At 48.3% G+C, this 16,133-nt stretch overlaps 1 long non-coding RNA gene across 1 annotated transcript in view; it reads right to left on the bottom strand.

Annotated features, from left to right (window-relative positions):
* Positions 1-2,485: 2,485 nt before the first annotated feature.
* LOC147679425 (uncharacterized) overlaps positions 2,486-16,133 on the bottom strand; it is a 104,126-nt gene continuing 90,478 nt past the window's right edge. Inside the window, exons 2-3 of the long non-coding RNA XR_015300996.1 lie at positions 4,833-4,910; positions 2,486-3,673 (exon numbers count right to left, since the gene is read on the bottom strand). This is a non-coding gene — a long non-coding RNA (uncharacterized LOC147679425). The remainder of the gene's footprint in view (positions 3,674-4,832; positions 4,911-16,133) is intronic.

Genomic DNA, 16,133 nt, shown 5'->3' with positions numbered 1-16,133 from the left:
CCCGTAATAGCCGCATATTGGCCTCTATCATCCAGCACAGTGTCATCTATCTCCAGGGGGAGGGAGTTCCTGACTAGGACGCCCGCCCCCCTCGACCCAGTGGTGAATCCAGAATGAGCCGCCAGGCGGTAGCCCCGTCTATTCAGTGCATGGCACGTGTTTTCTACTAGATGCGTCTCCTGGAGTAAAACTATATCTGGGGAGCAGCGCTTCGAGTATTGCAAAACTATCCCCGTTTTATCCTATCACCCAGACCAATGGCGTTCCAGCTCAGCACCCTCAGCCCCCTACCCCCATCCCAGAAATAAGCACATTGCCCCCCCGCCAAGAAACAGGCACAAAAGATAAAATATGCAACAAAGCGCAGCCTCAATACAAACAAGAAATTAAAGACCACCCCCAAGAGAACCCCCAAAACACACCCCCCCACCCTGCACCCCTGCGGTAGACCAAAAAGCCACCCCAACTTGCAGTGTGCCTGTCGCACCATTGAACTAACCTACAAGAAGAGAGAAAAAAGCCCTCAGAGGAAGAAGAGTCCCGATTCCCCCATTCACACTATATATACATAACAGTCATAGAGCCACTGCCATAAGTCCATAAAGTTGGCTCGCCGGCGCAGACTCACTACTCCTGCTCTTCCAGGCCGCCTTCAGCGCCCCTCGATCTTTACGGGCTGGTACGATGTGTCGGCAGAGTGTCAAGCCAGTCACTGGCCACCTCGGGCGGTCAAAAAGAGCGCACGTTCCTCATATTCAATCCTCAGGCGGGCCGGAAAAAGCATGGCGTACTTCAGTCCCATGTCCCTGAGTCGCCTTTTCACCCCCGTGAAGCCCATGCGTTGTTTCTGCACCGCCTGTGTAAAGTCCGGATAAAAACTGATCGACGCATTTTCAAATTTAGTGGGACCATTGGTGCGTGATGCTTGAAGGATAGCGTCTCTGTCCCGGAAATTAAAAATCCTGGCTATTATAGGCCTCGGAGCGGCCCCCAGTTTGGGCTTCCCGCCGGGGACTCTGTGAGCACGCTCCACCGTGAAAAAATTACTGAGGCCCTTTGGTGCCAAGTGATTTAGAACAAGGTCCTCCACCAGAAGATCTGTAGATAAGTCTACAGAATTCTCCGGAACACCTACAATGCGGACGTTGTTGCGTCTGGCCCGGCTCTCGAAATCATCCAGCCGATGGGCAAACAAGTCGTTAGACGTTCGGAGATTGCGGACTTCGGTCTGGAGATCCGAGACATCTGTAGTAAGGCTCGCGGCCTTGGTGTCCAGGGACTTGACCCGCTCATTGGTTTTCCCCAAGTCCGTCCTGATAAGATTGACTTTGATCGCCACCGTGTCTATCTTAGCAGCCAGGGTTTCGTACTGCTTGCCCATAGATGTCTGAACACTTGCGATGGCGCCCATAACGTCCTTTAAAGTCGGCTCCTCAGTTGCAGGAGGGCCATCTCCAGTCTCCTCGAAGACTTTACTCCCTCCGCTAGGGGATACTTTCGGGCGGGTAAAGCGATCTATGGTATGGGATTGGGCAACCCCCCTCGGTATGTGCCTCTGGTTGCACGCTTCTCGGTATCCGCCTTGCCCGCCATGATGGGCGACGAGCTCTGACGGAACCTTTGGGATCTGGTCAGAATGGTTCCCTTCGCAGCAAACTTGTAGAGGCGAGGGGACGAGGGCAGAAAACAAGCGTAGGGCTGGCAGCAGGAATCAGGTCAGCCGTGTCGACTGGCAGCAAGTCGCCGTCAACAATGACCAAGAGCGAAACCGAAAGTACCACAGGGGCAGTGGACGTGTCACACCAGCCGTTGTTGTTCAATTGCCACCTGGGTACCTCGGGGACTCAAGTCCATGGATGGTCTTCGGTGGAGGCCGCGAGTTTCAAAGTGCAGTAAGTCCGGTTCCCGGCGGCCAAATCGAATTTTGAAAAAGAATGTTGTATCAGCAGGGCATCAGCTAAAAGTACCCGTCGTCTAAATCAGGATACGTTGCAGGATAGATGCGGGAGACGGAAAGGGTCTCGGGAGCCCTGTGCTCACGCGTCCATCTTGGATACGCGCGAAGCTCCTCCCCCCTTTTTCATGAATTTGGTTCAATATCACTACAATACTCTACCACAACAGTACCACAACTAAAATACATGTTTATTGTGATCCTCACAGTGAATGAGTACCTGGTGTGACGTGCTAAAACTTTTAACCAACTCGTGAAATGCATCGCTCTTCAGTGAACAATCTAGCTGACCATTTTCTTTAAGTAAGGACATAATGTGAAACAGAGCATTTACTTTGTTGATACTGATGTAGCGCTTTTACCCTGTTTTCAATCCAAAGCACTACTGATGAACCAGGAGCAGTGTTAATCTCCTTTAGGATTTTGTTGATCCACAACTGGACTTGGTCAACATGTAAATGCACTCTCAAATGACATTTCTGAATTAAATGTAAAGCACATTCGGCTTCACAATCAAGACTGACAAGTATTAAACTGAAAACCATGAAGGTTTATTACAAGTTTAAAGGTATTACACAAAGAGAAATAATTTGCAAGGAGTCGGTCAGTAAATCATTTGTCATACAAAGCATGAAGCTCAGAATAAAATGCAAGTCATGAAATAGCAGAATAGAGCATAAGGCACACATTATATTAAAGAAATATCAATGCAGCTTGAAAATCACATTTCTCAGCACTGCCCCAAAGGCCTTTACAATATAGTTCCCATCCCCGGTGCTCCTGTGCCACCATATGGGTAGAACAAACTCTGTTACAATCAAGGTTAAGTTGTCATGATAATTACATTGTGATACCAACAGGAGAGACCTTGAGAAAGCATTCACTTTGCTAACACAGCCTGAAACGAAGCAACATATTGCATCATGAGAGAATGACATTGTGATTCAAACATCATTTAGAAACTAACAATTGTGCACTGGATGCATGGGTGAGGGAAAGAACAGAGCCTTGACTGTGTGGAAATTAGATGGTGACAGACAGGCACCACTAAAACTGAGGTCTATGTATCATGTTAAAATAAACACCGTTTCTCAGTACAATACCTCGAGCTCATTATGTTAATTACGGAGTGTCAATACAAATACACATATTCAATACATCTGCTATACCAATATTCACATTTTAAGGGAATTATTTATTCAATACTTTGTTCTGATCCACTCTAAGTAGTAATATATCTCATGGAAACATTATTAAAAGTTACTTGTGGTCTGATTCATGCATACTCACACAAACTGTAGAAATGTAATCTCTACACTCTCACTTGGTTAAATTGTGTGATCTTAAGCACATTACTATTTCTCTCACTTAAATGTTATCTATCGTGCACGTGTCTATTCTGCAAACATAGAAAAGTTACATTTTAACCTCCAAAGTTGACAGACGTCATCACAGTTTTTTGTGCTACCCAAATACGTTTAGTACGTGCCATCCGAATGGTCCATTTCAGGAATGGTGGGGTAAACACTGTGTGTGCAAGTGAAGCAGTGTTGCTGTAATAATAATAATTTCTTCTACACAAGACCCCCGCCGGCACAGATGGAAGTTGCTGAGTGGAGTGATTAAGTCCTTTCGTAAGAGAGGAAACTCTTTGCTAGTTGTCCAATGGCCTGGCGTGTAGGAGTTTCTCCACATGGCATTTTGATTGGCTGCACAATCCTTAAAAACAAACATGCATTGGCAAAACTTGTGTAATGGTTATTTTTTTACATATATTTTATATATATATTGCAAACAGATGCCACATAAAAAAGTAAACAAGAAAACATGCAGTGGCCTCAAAGAGGCAGATCAATTTGCTTGCAATAACATGTAACATTAATAACTATCATCTATAATTTTATTTTAACAGTATGGCTGCTCCCTAGAAGGTATGGGTACTTCGAGTAGGTACAGAAACACTTTTTAATTTTAATGTACATATACGTATAGAAACATTTGAATCTGATTAATGCAAAGGAAAGAATTACTATAACTCAAGACTTAATTTAACCACAAAAAGATGCACAGAAGCCCAAAAAGATGACTGAAAATTAAAAAAAAAGAAAGAGCAACAAAAACAAAACAAGCATCTGCAGTGCAATAGGTCTCGCAACAACGCAAGTTTAACCCCTTCCATGCTGATGACGGGCCCCAGCCGTCATGCACTACGGTGCTCGTGTGCTGATGACAGCAGGGGGCCGTCATAAACCCACCCACTCGCGATTCTGCCGCACAGGCGCAGAATCGCGGCCGCATGGAAGGGGTTAAGCTATTGGCATCGTAAATGACAATGCCTTTTATTTATGTTTTGTTTTTTAAAACATAAATAAAAGGCATTGTCATTTACAATGACTAGTTTAACCCTTTGCTGCTTCTGTCGGCCAACGGACGTCGCAAGCACTACCTCTGCAGTGCTGCACACGTCCGTTGGCAGACGCGGCACCACCGCCTTGATCAAAGCGCCGCAACGGGTCGGAATTTTAGCCGCAGTTAAGCAGCTAAACTCTCGCAAATGTGAAACCTATTGCATTCCAAATGCTTGTTTAAAAGTGTGTATGTGAGCTGGTTGCAAACAGAAGGTAGCAGAAGGAACACAGACGAGGAGGGTGTGGGGAAGCAAAACTGATGGCGCTGTGGGGGAAGGGACATTGAGGGCATATGGAAGCAAACGATAGACAGAGCAATGTGGCCAGCAGGGGGAGGAAAGCAAATGAGCAAGAGCAACGTTAAGCTGGGGGTGAAAGCACACCCTTTACAGGTAATCTGAGCCGAGGAGCAAAGCGCTACACGCTTCCACTTTGGCACTGGATAACTGCTCAATAAAGTACTCCAATACCTTCTGGGCGGGTTCACGCTTGAGGTTGCGGGCGAGTGTGTCCAAAGAGACATTTGCAGCCAATGAGTTTCTCTTTTTCTGGGACCATCTCACAGAGGAACAAATTGAGAGTTGAAATCATGTTTTTTTTAATATAAATATATTTTATTGACATTTTCTCTAATTGCAAAACAACAACAATGAATACCAATTAGATACAAAAGCATGTTACGGTAATCAGCAGCAGCAGCCTGTCCAATCAGCAGTAAAGAAGAATCAAACAATGCTTTCATGTGTCGGAGCATTATTGCGTACCCCGTCCCACCCCTCCTACCACATATCCGGCCCTGTGGAAGCATTGTGAGTCAGAGAGCGAGAGTCAAAAATTAGCTAGCATTCGCGCCAAGAATTTTCAATTCTAATAAGGACACGGAGGCGAGGATTATGCTTCTCTTTCTTTACTGTTAAAATCACAGCAGCCAATAAACATACAGTTTAATGAAAATAAACTACAGAGGCCATGATGCTTAGCCTTAGCCACGCCTCTATGAACCATATAAGAGTCCTGGCAACACTCCCAGTGTCCTCTTTCTTTGCACGAACTTACAGAATAAGTCTACCCATCAAAAGTCTATAATATTCTCCAACATGGAATAACAGGGAACACCGTTCCAACATCACTCTTCAACGGAAGACTCTTCACTCGGACTTCTTGTCTTTGCCTAGGAAAAAAGGAAATACAACAACCCGTAATTTCTGTATAAAACAGTCTTAAACATATCATAACGGGTGGGTAATCATGATCAAGCATTTGAACATAGCCGGGTGGAATAATCCTCACCTCCGTGTCCTTAATAGAATTGAAAATTCTTGGCGCGAATGCTAGCTAATTTTTGATTCTATTACAGGACCGGAGGCTTCAGATTATGCTAGTTTAACGCTGTATCAAAAACAACAGATGTAATGTCTCCCACCGGCTTATAATAAAACTGTTTGAATGTCGATTCAGACGACCAATCAGCACAATGCGTGATATCCTGAATGTTAGCTCCCAGTAAATATGACTTTGAAGCCATGGCACCACGTACAGAGTGAGCCCCAAACAGTTGATCAACCCCAGCTTCTTTCATGATAAATTTCAGCCATCTTGCAATAGTAGCGGAGGACACAGGCTTAAATGGCTTCTGAACAGCAATCAAATGTTGCGTGACCCCAGCTGGTCTTAAAGAACGAGTACATTCCTCGTAAGCTTTCAAGCATTGGACTACACATAATTTGTGATTAGTAGGGAAAGCATTATAATCAACCTGTCTAGAAAGTGTCTTTGCATGACCTGTGATGGTAAAAGAAACTCCCTCCGGAGTGAATACTCTACCTGTAACGTCCAAGGCGCGTACATCCGATGATCTTCTGCAAGCAGACAAGCATAAGAGCATAGCTAGTTTTGCCGATAACTGCTTTCTTGATAGCAAATCATTAGCCGGCCAATTATCCAGAAGTTTAATGACCAAAGAAACATCCCAAAGTTCCGAATATTTGGGCTTGGGAGGATTCGCGACGCGTATGCCTTTGAGGAGCTTGCATACCAAAGGGTGCATACCCACAGGTTTCCCATCAACAGGGGTGTGCCTCGCGGAAATGGCCGACCGGAAGTTGTTCACGGATCTATAGGCCAACCCGCCAGCCGCTTTTTCTGACAAGAAGTTTATGATGTGTGGAAGACCTGCCCCCACGGGATCCAGATCCCTTTCCACGCACCAACATAACCAACCCTTCCAGGCTGAAGAATACCGTTTTCTCGTGGAAGGGGCCGAGGCATGTTTGATAAAGTCACAAGCCGTTCCTGAAACTCCAGGCAATGTCCATTGCTGCCGGAAAGCCTCCATGCCATCAGCGTTATTCGCTGGTCCAGGATTAACGGATGTTGCTCCTACAGAGGTCCTAGGAGGAGATTCTCCGACCACAGGAGCATCCTGGGAAGGTCGCAGCACATCCCCAACAACATCGGGAACCAGGGTTGCGACCACCACAGAGGCGTCACTAGGACCACCTCCGCTTTCTGCTTGATAATGTGAGGCCACTCATGGAATCAGAAGAAAGGGAGGGAACGCATAGTTCACCTTCCCCGACCAGTCCTGTAGAAACGCATCCGGATCCGGTCTCCAGCTGAAGAACCTGGGGAGTTGACGGTTCAGTCTGGATGCAAATAAGTAGATCTGACATGGACCCCATAGGTCCTGGAGGCACTTGAACACTCTGGGAAGCAGCTGCCAATCGCTGTAGTCCCGAAGATGTCTCGAGTTCCAGTCCGCTATCACATTGGACTGACCCGGAATATACTCTGCAATAATCGTGATCTGATGATTGAGACAATAATGCCAAAAATCCTTGGTTATCTCCACCAACATGGCGTATCTCGTCCCCCCTAGTTTGTTTATGTAGCGAACCGCCGAGACATTGTCCATCCGAAGGAGGATGCAACAAGAGGTCCGTTGCGGTGACAGGGTCTTGACGGCGAAGGAGCCGGCGAGGAGCTCCAGGCAATTTATGTGGAATTCCAGCTCTTGCGGAGACCATCTTCCGCCTGTGGAAACATCTCCACAACGTGCCCCCCAGCCCCAGCGGCTGGCATCGGACTCGATGACCACCTCGGGCAGGGATCCGAAGATAGCCCTGCCGTTCCACGCTTCCACGTGCTTAACCACCAACGCATCTCGTCCCTCACTTCCTGGGACAGCGGGACGAGGTCGGAATAAGCCAGACCTCTCTGGAGATGCTGAATCTTGAGTCTCTGCAACGCCCTGTAATGTAGAGGGCCCAGAAATATCGCCTGAACAGATGACGCTAGCAAACCCACTACTCTGGCAATCGTTCTGGGTGAGATCATCTGTTTGTTGAGAAGGGGCACAATCTCCTTCTTCAGGTCCTTCAGTTTGGATCGAGGAAGACTGAGCTGTGCTGACAGAGAATCGATCACAAACCCTAGGATATCTATTGACTGGGTTGGGGGTCAATGCCGATTTGGCCTGATTGATCACAAACTCCAATGATTGGAGCAAGGACATTGTCATCTGAAGATGTCGTGATACTAGGTCAGGGCTGTGAGCCATGATCAGGATGTCGTCGAGGTATATGATCATGTGCACACCCTGCTCCCGCAGGTGTGCTACCACCGGCTTTAACACCTTGGTGAAGCACCAAGGGGCCGAGGAAAGCCCGAAAGGAAGGGCCGAGTACTCGAACCACTGTCCGTTCCACTGAAACTGCAGGAAACGACGGTGAGGGGGGTAGATGGAAATCGAAAGGTAGGCGTCTTTGAGATCCAAGCGCACCATCCAATCGTTCGGTTGTAGGAGGTCTGTAAGCAGATGGATCCCCTCCATCTTGAAATGGTTGTAGACCAGGAAATAGTTGAAATCTCTTAAATTCAAAACTAGTCTGTGACCCCCACCCCTCTTGTGCACAAGGAAGATATTGCTGCAAAACCCGTGCGGGTCGTACTCGGCTATGGCCCTTTTGCAAAGCAATTCTTCTATCTCTTTGTCTATACAAATCCTGTCTGGTTGGGAAAAATGGAGAACCCTCTGGTGTTGCATCTGCCTCGGTGTCTTGTAAAACTCCAGATGAAACCCCTGAACTGTTTGAAGAACCCAAGCATCTTGAGTCAGGAGACTCCAAGTATGAAGGAAGTGACTGGTGCGGCCCCCCAATGGCAAATGGAAATAATCTATTGCGCTCACCTGAGGAATGCTGGGCCTGGAAACCTGCCCTGTTGCCTCCTCCATGGTATCTGCCTTTGTTGTATGGACGATGAGTGGGGTAGAACGTGCCACCTCTGGTCGAGTCCCAGTCTCCCCTGCCTCGTCCGAAGTCACCTCTGGGGGGACCTTGATTGGCGAAACGGCCTGGCGAGCGTCCCCGACCTCGTCCAGCCCTGTTAAAAAGGTGTTGCTGAAGCACACGTTTGATGCCCGACTGAGCCTTATCCAGAGAAGTTAAGGTTCCCACGTACTTGGACACATCCTTCACGAAACGGTCGCCAAAATGTTTGCCCTCAGCAAGGGGTCCCGGTTCTGCAGTCGCAAGTTCTGTTAGATTAGAGTCCATTCGCATCAAGAGCGACATGCGCCATTCCGTGGACACCGCGCAATTAGCGTTCCCTAAAAGACAAATGGGACACTGGGTCCAGCCGGCCAAGATGTCCGGATCAATTGGCACACTGGATTCCTTTGCCTGCAAGGCCATTTCCAGGATTTTGGCCAGAGGCCAACCACGTCCAGCATCTTGTCCTGGCACCCTCGCCAGGCTCGGTCTAAACCTTTCTTAGGATACTTAGCAAACTTCTTGAGGAAGGTAAGGAGGCTAGGATCAATCTCCAGGGTTTCCGCCACCTTGTGGGCAAGGTCGGGGCGCGGACATTCCGATCTAAGGCGATTCCGAACTTCTTTGTCAAACCCCTTTCTAAGATTCTGTTGCAGGTACTCTGCCACCGCCGGGGCTGGAACCCAATCAGATGATCTGGAATGACCAATTTCAGACAGGTTGAAGGTAAATGGGGTATTAGGGGGAGGTTCTGACGCCGAAGCGACGTCCTTCTTAGCCCTCTTCTTCGGCGGCAATTACTCATCCGTATCAATGGTGTCAGTACCAGTGGTGGTAGTGGTGTCGGTATCCACATAATGCTGTTTACTGGTAGCCTTGCCTCAAGCCGGATAGGCATGGTCTTTTGCAGGTGCGGACGGGAGCGAACTTAAAGCGCCAGCGTGTGGCCATTGCTCACTAGTGGCTGAACAGGAAACAATCTTGGGAGCTGGTGGCGCTTTCTTAGTGGACTTGTCCTTTGTAAAGCCATGACGCTTTGCAAAGTTCTCCAGCTGCTTAGTTATCGGTTTGAGTGCAGCTGCCAATGCTTGATGCACAGTCGCAGGAACCGCGCTCTCCTCTGCCCTGCTGACCGAGGCCGGGACGGAAGAGTCCAGGGCCTCCACAATTTTGTCCTCCACAGCAGTAGAAGGCTGCTCTTCATAAGTTTCCTCCCCCGCCTCCTCATCAAAATACACCCACTCCTCCATGACCTCAACAGTGGGGTAAAAATACAGGAAGAACAAAGTTCATAAGAGGCAGGCCCAAGGGGAGTCAGCCCCAATGCACACAGATCAAGATATGGAAAACCAGTACCAGACCCCCTCAGCAGGTGCTGTATTCAGATTATTGCAGCCCAAAGGGCGTCTGAGCCAAGGAAAAATGTATAGGGAGCGTGTGCGCACTCCAAAATGGGCAGAAAACAATTATTCCAGCCAGTTACGGCGTAAATACCACCAGCTCTAATAAAACTCGCAGAATTATGGTGGAAAGAACGGCAATCGGCGTGTGCAGCCCAACGCGCGCCCAAATCCTACCAAAACATAGCCCAAAGGGCGCGAGTCAGGCTGCACGCTCCTGCGTGTGGTTCGCCGCTCTACTGCGCGTACGGGCGATTAGGGAGAGCCCCCTGCGCTGCCTGCCGGCGAGGAAACACACTGCAGGTGAGAGGAAGGGACCGCGAAGCGGTCCGGTACTGGCGCTTCTATCGGCGCTTTGCAATTGAGTATGGATCGTCACACAGAGCGTCGGAGCAAGGCTCCGGTGAGCGCGGTGACAAGTGCAGATAGCAAGCTGCGTAAGCGGCTCCTTAAACGCGGGAAGCGCCCGCGATCCGCAATTAAACAACGCTGAATAAGCAGCAAGGCACATAAAGCACAAATGTCACAGCGAACAGCTGATATTGGTGATACTGGTGTTTCCATATTCAGAGGTGTCAGAGACATCCTTTCTGAGTCTGAAGGGGTGCCTACAAGACGTGGCCTGCTGGATGAACACCAATAAACTAAAACTCGATGCCAGCAAGACAGAGGTGATCTTTTTTGGAAAAAGCCCCCCTCCACCATCTGAACTATGGTGGCCGGCAGAGATGGGACACGCCCCCTCTCCCAGCCACTCAGCAAGAAACCTTGGAGTCCGGTGGGACGACAAGCTGTCCTTTGCTTCACACATCCAGCAAGTGGCAGGTTGCTGCATGAGCAAATTGAGAAATCTTCGCAAGATTCTCCGACTTTTACCAACTAGCTGCCGAAAAACTGTAATCCATGCCACAGTTACTTCAAGGCTGGATTACGCCAATGGCTTGTATCTGGGCTTACCAAAGTATCTTATACGACAACTCCAAATGGTCCAAAATGCGGCTGCGAGACCTTTAATGAGGATTCCTTACAAACACTCTATCTCTCCGCATCTCCTTTCCCTTCACTGGTTACCAGTGGCAAGCAGAATAAAATTTAAAGCACTCACCCTGGCTTTTAGATCTCTGTTTGGCAACTGCCCAAATTACCTGAAAGCTAGACTACCAAGATACACCCAAGCCCGGTCCCTTAGATCTAACAACAGTGTTCGCATTACAGCCCCTAGAGCAAAAAGAGCCAGGTTAGGTGGACGCACCTTCTCGGCCAATGTGGCGGTACTATGGAATTCGCTACTCCCTGCTCTCCAACAGGCTCCATCCGAAGCATGTTTTAAGCGATTACTGAAAACCTGGCTGTTTGCCCAACCACGCTAGGCACCACGTTAGACTCCAGCCCTTCTACCTAAATGGGCACAACACTGTTGCTATAGCGCCGGGACACATCCTCGTGAGGTAGCTGTTTGCGCTTTATAAAACTCTGTATTATTATTATTATTATTAACGATTCATAAGAACCAGCATAAGCAATGCCCAACAGGCAATTAAATGAATAGAAAAATGAAGGGAGCAAAGCACTTATCTCTTGCTGTGTGAGCAGCAAAGAAAGAGGACGCTGGGAGTGTTGCCAGGACTCTTATAGGGTTCATAGAGGCGTGGCTAAGGCTAAGCATCATGGCCTCTGTAGTTTATTTTCATTAAACTGTATGTTTATTGGCTGCTGTGATTTTAACAGTAAAGAAAGAGAAGCATAATCTGAAGCCTCTGGTCCTGTAATAGAATCCACAGTGTACAAGCCAAGGGAAATCATGGTTTTTAGCAGGTGAGCGGAGGAGCAAACCTAAAGCATATTCATGTTTAAGATAGATGTTCGTTCAGAAAATAAACACGCCAGATCTAACGGAATTTACACACGCACCTTTGACCTCCCTTAAGGCATAGCTGAGTTGCCCCCTTCTTTCGCCTATGGCCCCGGAAGAGCTCCCCATTTGCTAGGACAATGACACAAGCCAATGACAAATATGGGAGGAGAGTGGGCGGGGCTTCAAGTACATATTCCAATACAGCATGGCCCGCAGAGCATGCACTGCCCAGGCTTGACATAAAAAGCATTGGCAAAGTAAAGTGTTTACCCACCATCCCTGGCACATAAGTGTACATCTTTTTAAAGAATTGTGCACATGTGATCTAAAAGTCAAAAACTTACAGTGCAAGAAAAGCAATGGCAAAAATGGGCTGACTCGCTGCCCCACCCTGTGTTCTGTGGTGGACAGTTGCAAAATAAGAAGGAAACTTGTACAAACCAAAGTATGAAGGTGGCTGACCCAACCCCTATCAAAGTATATATAGATATCTATGTCTTTTCTCTCAATACATGTATTTTAGAGCAAGCACTGATAAAGCTAATGGGTCTCACCTTTTGGGTTTATTGGCTTTGCCACTGCTTTTTGCTGATACTGGACAACATCACCAAATAGCAAAATGCTTTTTAACAATTCTGCACAGCCATGGCAAAGAAAAAAGGCGCAATCACATAGTTGCTGTTGCTAGTCACCTCATTCTATTTGTAAGCTCATGTGTCACCACGCATGAGGGCACCTACTGAATGATGCGGGTGCCATTTTCTATTTTTACCGCCTGATCTTAGATGGTGGACACCACTTAGATCGGTCAATAAAGAAAAGAAATACAAAGTACACAAAAACGCTTTTTGGTGTAGTAAAGTTCAAACAAAATCCATCCAAAACAAAAGTTCAAATGTCCACGAGGAGTCGGGGAGCAATAAAGACGCTGGTGGAGGGAGAAATAAGGGTGGGGGCGAAGCAGCACATGAGGGAGAGAGCAACATGGAATACAGAGGCTTCGGGAGAAACAGACAAAAGAGAGAGAGAGATGTGGAAAGAGCAACACAGAGTGCCTCAGCAAGGGAGCACACAAGCGACAGAGTGGTACACATTGAAGAGAATAACACAGAGCATGTGCAACCAAGGTGGTGGCAGGTATTTGGGGAGGAAAGCAGCACAAGAAGGCAAGTGCTAGAAAACACATGCACTCTCATGGATGGCTGAAAGAAAAAGAAAAAAAGTAGTGTCTTAAATGTGTGCACTGGAATGATGAAAGACGTCCAGTCAAACGGAAGGTAAAGAGGCTATGCTCTAAGGAAGCGGCAAACAGAAGAAGTGAAAGGAAAACCGTTAAATAAGAAGCAATTAATAAGAGTTACAATATAGCCAACTAAAGGTTCAAGTTCAAGTTCAAGTTCGAGCATTTGTATAGCGCACTACTCACCCAGAGGGTCTCAAGGCGCTGGGAGAAGGGGTTCAGTATTTGTCGAATAGCCAGGTTTTGAGTTCTTTTCTGAAGGAGATGTGGTTCTGAGTAAGGCGGAGGTGGGTGGGGAGAGAGTTCCAGGTCTTGGCAGCCAGGAAGGAGAAGGATCTGCCACCCATGGTGGATTTCCGGATGCGCGGGATTGCGGCGAGGGCTTGATTGGACGATCTTAGTTGGCGGGTGGGTTTGAAGAAGGACAGTCGAGTGTTGAGGCATTCGGGTCCTAGGTTATAGAGGGCTTTGTGTGCGTGGGTGAGAAGGCGGAAAGTAATTCTTTTGTTGACGGGTAGCCAGTGGAGGTCTTTTAGATGTCCGGAGAAGTGATCTTGGCGAGGGATGTCTAATATGAGTCTTGCTGACGCGTTTTGGATGCGCTGGAGTTTTTTCTGTAGTTTTGCTGAGATTCCGGGGTATAGTGTGTTACCATAATCCAGTCGACTCGTGTCCAAAGCGTGGGTGACAGTCTTTCTTGTCTCGAGGGGGATCCAGCGGAAGATCTTTTTGAGAATGCGAAGTACGTTGAAGCAGGAGGAAGAGACGGCGTTGACTTGTCTGGACATCGAGAGAGAGGAGTCTAGGATGAAGCCAAGGTTACGTGCATGGTCTGTGGGTGTGGGTGCTGCGCCCAGAGCGGAAGGCCACCAAGAGTCGTCCCAGGCTGAGGGGGAAGATCCTAGGATGAGCACCTCCGTTTTGTCTGAGTTGAGTTTAAGGCAGCTATGTTTCATCCATACGGCTACTTCTTTCATGCCTTCGTGAAGGTTGGTTTTGGCGGTGTTGGGGTCTTTGGTGAGGGAAAGGATTAACTGGGTGTCGTCGGCGTAAGAGATGATGTTAAGGTTGTGTTGACACGCGATGGAGGCGAGAGGACTCATGTAGACGTTGAAGAGGGTGGGACTGAGTGATGATCCTTGTGGTACGCCGCAGATGACTTCGGTGGCCTTTGAGTAGAATGGTGGAAGTCTCACTCTTTGAGTTCTTCCAGCGAGGAATGAGATGATCCAGTCCAAGGCTTTTCCTTGTATGCCGATGTTGCTGAGGCGATGTATAAGGGTACTGTGGCAGACTGTGTCGAAAGCGGCGGATAGGTCGAGTAGGATGAGGGCCACTGTTTCTCCGTTGTTCAGGAGTGTTCGGATGTCGTCAGTCGCTGCAATGAGGGCGGTTTCGGTGCTGTGTTTGGCGAGGTGGCTGTTGACGGCTTTCTCGATGACTTTGGCCGGGAAAGGGAGGAGGGATATGGGTCGGTAGTTTTTAAGTTCAGAAGGGTCTGCTGTGGGTTTCTTCAGAAGGGCGCTGAGTTCGGCGTGTTTCCAGCTTTCTGGAAAGGAGGCAGAGTTGAACGAGCAGTTGGTGACATCACGGAGATGGGGTGCGATGACGGAGTCAGCTTTGTTGAAGATGTGGTGGGGGTAGGGGTCGGTGGGCGAGCCAGAGTGGATTGAGTTCATCAGGCGAATGGTGTCTTCAGTGGTGATTGGGTTCCAGGCGCTGAGGTTGTTAGTTGGCGGAGTAGGATCTGAGGGGGGTGGGGAGGGTAGATCGCTGGGAGTATTCTCGAAGCTGTTGTGGATGTCGGCAATTTTGTTGTAGAAGAAGGAGGATAACGCGTCGCAGAGGTCTTGGGAGGGAGTGATGTCGTTGCATGCTGCGGTGGGGTTGGTGAATTCTTTAACGATGTTGAAGATTTCCTTGCTGTTATGAGAGTTGTTGTCGAGACGATCCTTGAAAGCTGATTTCTTGGCGGATCGAATCAATTGGTGGTGTTTGCGGGTGGCTGACTTGAGGGAGGCCATGTTGTCGGAGGTTGGGTTTTTTCTCCATATCTTTTCCAGGGTGCGGCATAGCTTCTTGGATTTTTTAAGTTCGTCATTGAACCAGGGAGCCTTTTTGCTGGCTGATTTCATCTGGTGTTTTTTCAGGGGTGCTAATTCGTCAGCACTGTGGGTAATCCATTGCCTGAGGTTGATGGCCGCTTGGTTTGGGTCCATTGAGATGGTGGGAGGGTTTTGGTTGAGTGATGTGAGGAGTTGGTCGGAGGTGATTTTGTTCCAGTTTCTCCGAGGGATAGGCTGTGGACGGTTAAGGGTCAGGGTGGTTTTGTAGCTGAAGTGAACACAGCTGTGATCCGTCCAGTGGAGAGCAGTAGTGCGATCGAAGGAGATGTGCTTGCTGGAGGTGAAGATGGGGTCGAGCATGTGTCCGGCTACATGGGTGGGGGTGTCCACAAGTTGTTTGAGTTTGAGATTGGCCAGGTTGTCCAGAAGGGTGGTGGTGTTGCTGTGGTGTTTGTTTTCAAGGTGGTAGTTGAGGTCTCCTAGTAGAATGTAGTTCTCGGAGGCGAGGGCGTGTGGGCTGACGAAGTCTGTGATGTCATCGCTGAATTGAGAGCGGGTACCTGGAGGCCTGTAGATGAGGGTGCCTCTAAGTGTGGTCCTGGGGTCGGTGTGGATCTGAAAGTGGAGATGTTCGGCGGTTGCAAGATTGTCGTCGGAGTTGGTTGTGATTTTGATGGTGTTTCTGTGGACGATGGCGATGCCTCCTCCAGTTTGATTGGTGCGGTCTTTTCGGATAATCTTGTATGTGTCCGGTATGGCTATGGCGATGTCGGGTGCTGATGATGTGTTCATCCATGTTTCAGTAAGGAAGGCGATGTCAGGTGACGCAGTGTCGAGTAGGTCCCAAAGTTCTGTTGCGTGTTTGTGGATCGAGCGGGTGTTGAGCAGGATGCACTTTAGGCGGTTAGAGTCGGATCTGTGATTGGAGGACGTGGATTT

This window comes from Lissotriton vulgaris, chromosome 11, assembly GCF_964263255.1.
Source record: "Lissotriton vulgaris chromosome 11, aLisVul1.2, whole genome shotgun sequence".
NCBI classification, from domain to species: domain Eukaryota; kingdom Metazoa; phylum Chordata; class Amphibia; order Caudata; family Salamandridae; genus Lissotriton; species Lissotriton vulgaris.
This window is presented reverse-complemented; position numbering and strand designations above follow the sequence as displayed.